General features: G+C 56.8%; 1 long non-coding RNA gene across 2 annotated transcripts; it reads left to right on the top strand.

Annotated features, from left to right (window-relative positions):
- Window positions 1-5,291: 5,291 nt before the first annotated feature.
- LOC117064718 lies at window positions 5,292-6,760 on the top strand. 2 transcript variants are annotated; one of them, XR_004429633.1, is made up of 3 exons: window positions 5,292-5,609; window positions 6,245-6,334; window positions 6,441-6,760. It is a non-coding gene; the product is annotated as an uncharacterized LOC117064718 (long non-coding RNA). The 2 variants fall into 2 exon arrangements; XR_004429634.1 differs by having other exon boundaries at window positions 5,292-5,708.
- The last annotated feature ends 727 nt before the right edge of the window (window positions 6,761-7,487 follow it).

The following is a 7,487-nucleotide window of genomic DNA, read 5'->3' as shown; positions in this document are numbered from 1 at the left end:
TGAATCCATGAACGGGTTAATCCATTCCCAAGGGCAGAGCCCTCAGGATCCAATCATCTCTTCAAGGCTCCCCACCTTTCAACACGGCCACACTGGGGGTCATTTCAACAGTTTTGGAGGAGACATTCAAACCACAGCAACAGCCAACTCAAATCTTACTTGATTTGTATAATGAAAAGGAAAAATAAAACAAAGAAAAAGCAACCGCCAATCCTGATAAATTGAGGTTTGACCTGAATCACGGCCTCTTAACCCCTGGCCAGACTTGAGACAGGTCAAAGCCCCAAGGGCCCTCGCAGGAATGGGCTCCTGGGCTCCCTTGAGTGAAGACGTTGCCACACCACCAGGGATCTGTCCCTTCCCCAAAGGGACCCTGCAGAGGCCGTTTTCCAAGGCACTGCACTGTGGGAAGACACATTCCACGGGTCTTCTGGCAATTTCTAGACAGTGGCTCTGAATCAATGCGGACTCCTGGAGGCCCACAGGCTGGAACGCTTGGGGGCCAGACGGAGAACTGGGCCTGGGTTCCACTCTCCTCACAGTGGCCTGTGCTTGGCTGGGTTGTTCCCTCAGGTGCAGAATGTGGGCTTCATGTGAGTGACCAGCAATGGGCAGACCCTTGTGCTGGTCTCTTGACTTGCAGAGTGGGGGCCGTGATGGTAGGAAAGGCCAGGGAGGGTCAGACCGCCTCTTCCCACCAGACAGGAATGCAGTCACGGCGCCATCCTGGAGGACTGTGAAGACAGGCGCCATGGTGGGAAACGCCAGCCTCAAAGCTTGTAAGCTGCCCTGGAAGAGCCTTCGCCATGTGCTAAATGGACATCAGGAGGCCTCTCTCTGAGCCTGGAAGACAGGTGTACCTGCCTGTTAAAAGCCTAGTCTCAGCTGAATTTCCAAACCGGGTGTAACTTACTGATATCTGACGTTTCCACTTCATGGGGCTCTGACCTGGCTGGGCTCAGAGCTGTGCTTAAATTGGCCACAACATTGTGGCCTCTGTTTACAAAGCACGTTGATGTCTGGGAAACACTGGCAACTCTGCCCAGTGTGTCACGTGGAACATTCAACTACTTACAGGTGGAAAATTGTGATTCTCCCCCCAGCGGAGCCACCTCTGAGCTGCTGGAAGGTAGGGAAGATTGTGATTCTCCACCAGGTCTCTCTTAGCTGCCGGCGGGTGGTGGTCCCATGGGATTCTGGGTGACAGCCATCGTTGGGGCAAAAGCATCCACTCCTGGGTCCTCCAGCCCATGGCCTTCTAAACACAGCCGATTTGGGATGGGTGGTGACCACTTAGGCGGTGACCTCCTGAGCCAGGACAGGAGTTCCGGGGAAAAGGACTTGGTTTTGTTGACTGATGCAGCCCCAGTGCCAGAACATGTGGGGCTCTCAGTGGCCCCCACTAGGAAGGTGATGAATGAATATTCTAAGCCCACTTTCTTCTGTGCTTAGGAGCAATTGGCTGGGAGAGCTTGAGCAACGTGGTATTTCTTTAGCACAGAAAGCGAGTTCTGCTCATAAGCAGCATCATCCTGTTGGCCAGTCCCTGCAGGGGACATCCACGCAAAAGAAGCCACTTTCGGACCCGGGTGTCACAGCTGATGGTAGAAAGTGGGTGAGCACCCTGGACTTGGGGCTGAGCCTGTGGGAGGAGCTGGGGGAACAGCCCCCCTAATCCTGGCATACTGGAACTAAGGATCCCTCCTGGAGCACAAAATGCGTAAACTGAGGACAAGTCAACAGAAATAAAACTGCACGTGGGTGCTTTCAAGCTCACGGGCCTCAGGAAATGCCGCTGACATCAACAATCATGCAACTCTGAAGAGTTACAGAAAACATTCCGGGTCAGAGATACTCAGTGAGACGTTACGGCCAACTAGGGATGCTTTGAGCTTGATCACAGAGGATGAGCTTGCCCTACTGCAGGGCTAAGGGGACCATGGCAGGCTTCGGCGGTTCCCCTCCCGAGGGGCTCAGTACAACTCAGCCATGGTCCCCTCTGCAGGACCCGTACCCCGGGATACTGCCTGTCCCATGACAAGTCACGTGCTGACTACAGGGGCCTTCATCTCCCTCCGCCCCCAACTCCAGCGGAAGCTGCTAGAAGTCCTGGCTGCCATGCCCTGCCCCAGATGGAGCCTGGTGTTGCTGCGTGGATTTCAAGAGGTCCCTGGAGGGAGGTGTGGATTCCCCTGGCTGCTACCCAAGCCTTTCTGCCAGATCAAGAATGAAAAGTCACTTTTTAAGTCAGTGCTTCTCAACTGAGGGGAGTCTGCCCCCAATAGGGGACACTCGTGACATCTACAGACATTTGAGGTCATCACCACCCTAGACCGGTGCTGCTGGCCTTGCAGGGTGGGGGCAGGCTGCTGCTCGGTGTCCCACGGTGCCCAGGACAGGCTGGCAGCAAAGTGAATGGGCCCACAGGCAGTCGTGCCAAGGCCAAGGAAGCCTGACATCAGCAAACCAACCAGTCCAAATGTGAGACTCGTAGATGGCGCCTGTTAGGGAGCGCTTGGTCATTTTGTGGAAAGATTTTTCGTTTTGCAACAAGATCTGTCCCGGGATTGCATGAAAACGGGCCGCTGCCTCGACCATGTCGATGGTTCCATTCTGGGATCCTGTTTGCACATTTCCTGTGATGTTCGTGCAGAGGGCGGCTGCCCCAAACCCAAGGCAGCATACACTTCATCCCGTGACCTCAGGACGGGCATCGCAGCACCACGTGGATGGAGGCGCAGTGGGAACAGCACCGGCTGGGTTTGATGTCACCACTTCTGCACCCCCTCGAGAAGCCATAAGCTCCTAGCTCAGCGACGCCCTCACACACAGGATGAGGCTCGATGCAGGCTCACGGCAGGGCAGCTGCAGGCCCAGAAACCCCAAACGTTTGTGGCAAAGAAGGACCAGCCAGCAGAGCCTCTGGAGAGGACCTGAGGAAGGATGGCCATTCAGACCTTCAGGACTGAGGAGCCAATCGATGCTGTCCTCTGCAGAAAGATTGGTCCCTGTGGGAAAACTAACCCTGGCTTCCTGCTAGCCCCTGGTCAAGACTGACTGCCCATCACAGGCCACCAGGTGACCACACCACAGAAGCTGCCCCTGGTGAGCCCACCCTGCAGTGAGGCCCCATGAGCACAGCGGCAGCCTGTCCTCTGGGGGTGGCAGGTAGGGCACGGAGCTCAGCAGGCCCGGAAGGCATGTGGCTGGCCCAGAGGGCTCAGAAAAGTGGCACCAGCCTGGGACTGGGACCCACCGGCACCTCCCACGTGGAGTTGCCTCCCCACACCCAGAAGATGCCCGGGGCAGTGCAGCAAAACGGCTCGCCCGGCTGTGTTCTCACCCCCGCGTGCCCAGGCTGCAAGAGCAGACGACCCCAAATTGAGGAGCCCCACCAAGAGTCTCTGTGGAGAAGTCACCTGCTTTCCTTGTGAGGCCGTGAAAAGGACACCTGTGCTTCCCAGGATGTGCGGTCTTGGCGCTGGAGCGATTTAAACACACTACTTCGGGATGTTCTTTCTTCTCATCTTTCTATTACACTTTTATTGATCTGAATTTCCTGGGTTAAAGGAGAAAAAAAAAAAAAAAAACAGCCTCACTGAAGCCCATTTTTCTTTTCTGGTTTCTACTTTTGTTGCCATTCATATAAATGGAACACACAAGACAACGGCACAGAGGATGAGGCAGGGACCACAGTGGGGAGCACAGGCGTCATTAGCTGTCACGTCTGCGAGGTGGCGTGGTGTCCACAGCGACTCTGCCTCCTCCACGTGTCACGTTAGGAACAAACGAATCAGTTCCTGTTCCAAACATTTGGAAGCACAGTGGGACCTAACGTCCTTGCAGGAAACAATCAAGGGTTGGGGATGGATTTGCTGAGAGTCTTCCCTCTAAATTAGTCTAGACAGAGAATGATCCAAACAATTTCTGGGTGCACGTTGCTTCAGTCTCTGGAAGGTTTACGGCATTGTGAGTTCAGTGGAAGCTGTCTCATTAGATAGGAAAGCTGGGCCTTTGTGCCATCCCGTTGCCGAATTCTGCTCCCAAGGTGTCTTGTTAAGTGGCGTCGCCTCGCCAGGGACTGGGGATGTTCAGGTAGGATGCTCAGAGCCAGGCTCTCGCTCACTGGGCAGGGCCCAGGCACACACACCTCTGGGTCACGTTCCAGTTGCAGGTTTAAAACCAAGTCCAGAGGGCTGGCAAGCTGCTTCTCTCCCAAGGAGGCTGGGAAGACGTTGCTAACAGGGTAAGGCTCCAGCTTCCTGAAGAAGTAAGCAGAGGCCGGGGTTATTCAGTCGTCACCAAGGACTGGGACCTGAGCTTCAAGAACTGCAGGGCCACAGGGTTGAGGGAGTGACAGAGCCTGGTGAGGCCAAGACACTGGGCTCCTATGATTCCTGGATATTGAGTAGGGTCGTTCTGGAAGACCCTCAGCCAGGAGCAACAGCCCCAAACCTCTCTTCCAGGACACTGCCCCACCAGAGCCAAGTGGAGGCTCTCAGGAGGTTGGGGGATTTATAGTGGCTTTTACTTAGGTCAAGGAGATCCCGGAACAATAGAGACTAAGGGATCCTCACAACCACAGCTCCCAACTCAGGAAACCGCAGTGCGGGCTCTGCCTCAGGGCTGAACGGGAAAGAGGAGCAGAATGATTTTCCCACAGAGCAGGAGCCACTTCTGGGGCACGTCCTGGTGGGAACAGGCCCCAGGCCTGGGTAGAGCAGGCAGATGCATCCTCCTCCCATCCCGGGTGCTGCTCCCAGAGCCCCCCTGCCGGTCCACCTGGGAAGCCCCCTCCAGCCACACCCGCCCGGGGCCCCACGCCCGTCCTGTTCCGGGCAGGACTGGGCCCTCGTCAGCGAGTCCCATTCCACACTTCACCCCTCGCTGACAGGTCATCTGCTCTGCAAAGGACAGCTGGCCTCGGGTCACCCTGCAACCGTCACATTGTCCTTTGACCTTGCCTACATGACGGCCCCATTACTCCTTCTGTCGGAGAGAAACAGTCCTCAAACCCTGCCCCGCCTCCCCTCCTAGCCCTGCCGGCTCTGAAGGCTGTGGCTGAGCGGGGCGGGGCCACGCGGCTCAGCCCGTGACAAATGTCCAGCAATCAATGCAGCCCCGGGGTCGGTGGCCGTTCCTGTCTTTCCTTCAGATTGTTTTTCTGATTGTCACTGTAGACACGGCTACAGAAGATTTGAAAAACACAGAGGAGCTGAAGAAAAAGACAACTTCCGTGCGCAGCCGTCCTCCGAGTGCGGCCGGCATGTTTCCCGGTGGCGTCTTCACGCGAGTCCTTGCGGATGATCTCGCCTCACGCCCCCGCCTTCCGGGGTCACTGACTCGGACGCACGGCGCGGGCTGGTTCTCTAGGAGCCTGGGCTCGGGGGTCTTTGGAGCTCGGGTCAGGGCTGTCTGGGGCCCTGGCGTCTGCTGAAGGCCCGGAGCCTCGCTCCCTCCCGGGGACCCCGGGTTGCGCGGGCGCGGCTGCTCAGGGACCGTCAGGCCCAGGCGCTGTGCGCCGCTCTGGGGTGTGAGGGCCGCTGAGGGCCGGCAGTCGTGGGGCTGCTGAGGAGCCGGGTGCGGGCTGCAGCGGCCTCCAGGGCCAGGTCAGGGTCCGCTGGGCCCGAGTGAACCAGGCGGGCAGCAGAGGGATGGGGCTCTCCTGGCTGCCCCACGCCGCCCCAGCCCGTGCCGGGAGCCAGCAGGTTCGGAGTCACAGAGGCCTCCTAAAGCCCGGGCGCCCGTTGTCTCCTCATGCGGGAAGGTCCAGAGCCCACTCCGACCAGCATTCCCCGTGGAAGCGGCGGCCCTGAGCGGTGGGGGTCCCTGAGCTGGTCCCACAGGCTCTCCTCGGCCCTGGGAGGGGCGTTTCTCTTGTCCTTGCCCCCTGCCTGACAGGCACTTCGCTTTTCATCCTGCCTTGGAAACGCTCCCTCTGGAACCCGCCTGCCCCGGCCCTGCGCTCAGCCCAGGGATGCTGGCCCCGGAGCCAGGGTGGAGGCAGCGCTGGGCTCCAGAGGACGGACCGCAGACCTAGGCTGGGAGGCGCTGGCGAGCCCGCAGTTCCTTCAGGCTCATCCCAGCCTCACCTGCGGAGTCACTACAGCAGAATCGAGTCATAGTCTGGGTGTGAGGGTAGCGGGGATGTTCATCATTTTAAAGAATCACAGATTTTGAGTCATGCCAGGGGCTCTGGTGAAAAGGTCGTGGGGAGCCAGCCCTCTGCATCTTAACATTGCAGCTGGAGGATGACTGGGAGCTCTGGCGTGGCCCTAGACCTGGGAATGAACAGCCAGGCGCAGCAGCAGGCGTTTCTCTTTTTTCTTTATGAGTAAGTGGCCTGGCTATCCAGTGAGCAGTTTTCACAATTCATTTTACATAAGAAAAAAATTAACTTTCTCTTTACCCGTCCCCTACTTTTCTCCATCTCTCTCCAGCTGACCTGGCCTGGCCACGTCCCCGTCAATGCAGCTGGTTCTCAACGGACCCACTCTTCCCCACCGCTCCGTTTACAACCAACCTGCTTGTCCTGCTGCACTTAGGCAGACCTGCTCCTCCTGAGAATCCAGGAGGGAATTGAAGAGACCACATTGCTTTCTGATCTTTCTCAGGCCAGAGGAAGTTTGTGGGCCAAGTGATATTCCTAATTCAAACTTTATTATGTAATTATAGTACAAAACATATTATTTTTCTCTTTATTTTTCCTCTCTCGGTTAATGGTAAATTTTATTGCATAAATAAATTACACATGCTGTAATTCATGCCTCGCAGCCTACACACCAATTAAACCCGAAGCTGACACAGTCCACGCACAATTACATGGAATCTGCAAAGTGAAAGGATCATGTATTTGCGCTGCGGTAATAGGCAGAGCCATTTAGCGACGTGACGGCTGTAAGTGCGGGGTAAGCGGAGTCTGTGCTCGGGGGTGATTGATGGACCCTGCGAGAGGCGTCGGGACAGCGCATTGCCTCACATCGAGCTGGGCAGAGTGTACAGGACATCACACATCCCAGGACTCACAAGCAACACCCTCGGAGTGTCCCGACAGGCAGGAGGGGTGTCCAGGCTGAGCAGAGGAGGCAGCTGCTCTTCTCCACTCCAGAAGGACCCTTAAGGTCATAAATCCCCAAATAAATAGCCGTCTGAGCTTCCAGCTTCCACTGCCTGGCCAAATGTTCCTGCCCCCCTTTCAGGGTGTGGGTCTGACTGCCAGCCTCTGCAGGTCACGCTGAGTAGAGTCAGAGGCTCAGGCTGCCACTCAGGCCAGAGAAAAGTCAGCCCCATCCAGGAAGGTGACTGCTGGCATTCATGGCCACAGGGTCCACATTGCCAAGACAGTGCCCACACAGCCCTCCAGCTGTAGAGCTGCAAGCTTTGTAAACAAGAGGTGGCTTTGTTTTGCTTTTCTTTCTTGAGATGGGGTCTTGCTCTGTTGCCCAGGCTGGAGTGCAGTGGCACAATCATAGCTCACTGCAGCCTTG

Source organism: Trachypithecus francoisi, unplaced genomic scaffold (assembly GCF_009764315.1).
Source record: "Trachypithecus francoisi isolate TF-2019V2 unplaced genomic scaffold, Tfra_2.0 Lachesis_group2, whole genome shotgun sequence".
Lineage (NCBI taxonomy): Eukaryota > Metazoa > Chordata > Mammalia > Primates > Cercopithecidae > Trachypithecus > Trachypithecus francoisi.
The sequence above is the reverse complement of the archived record's forward strand: the minus strand, read 5'-3'. Positions and strand labels throughout refer to the sequence as shown.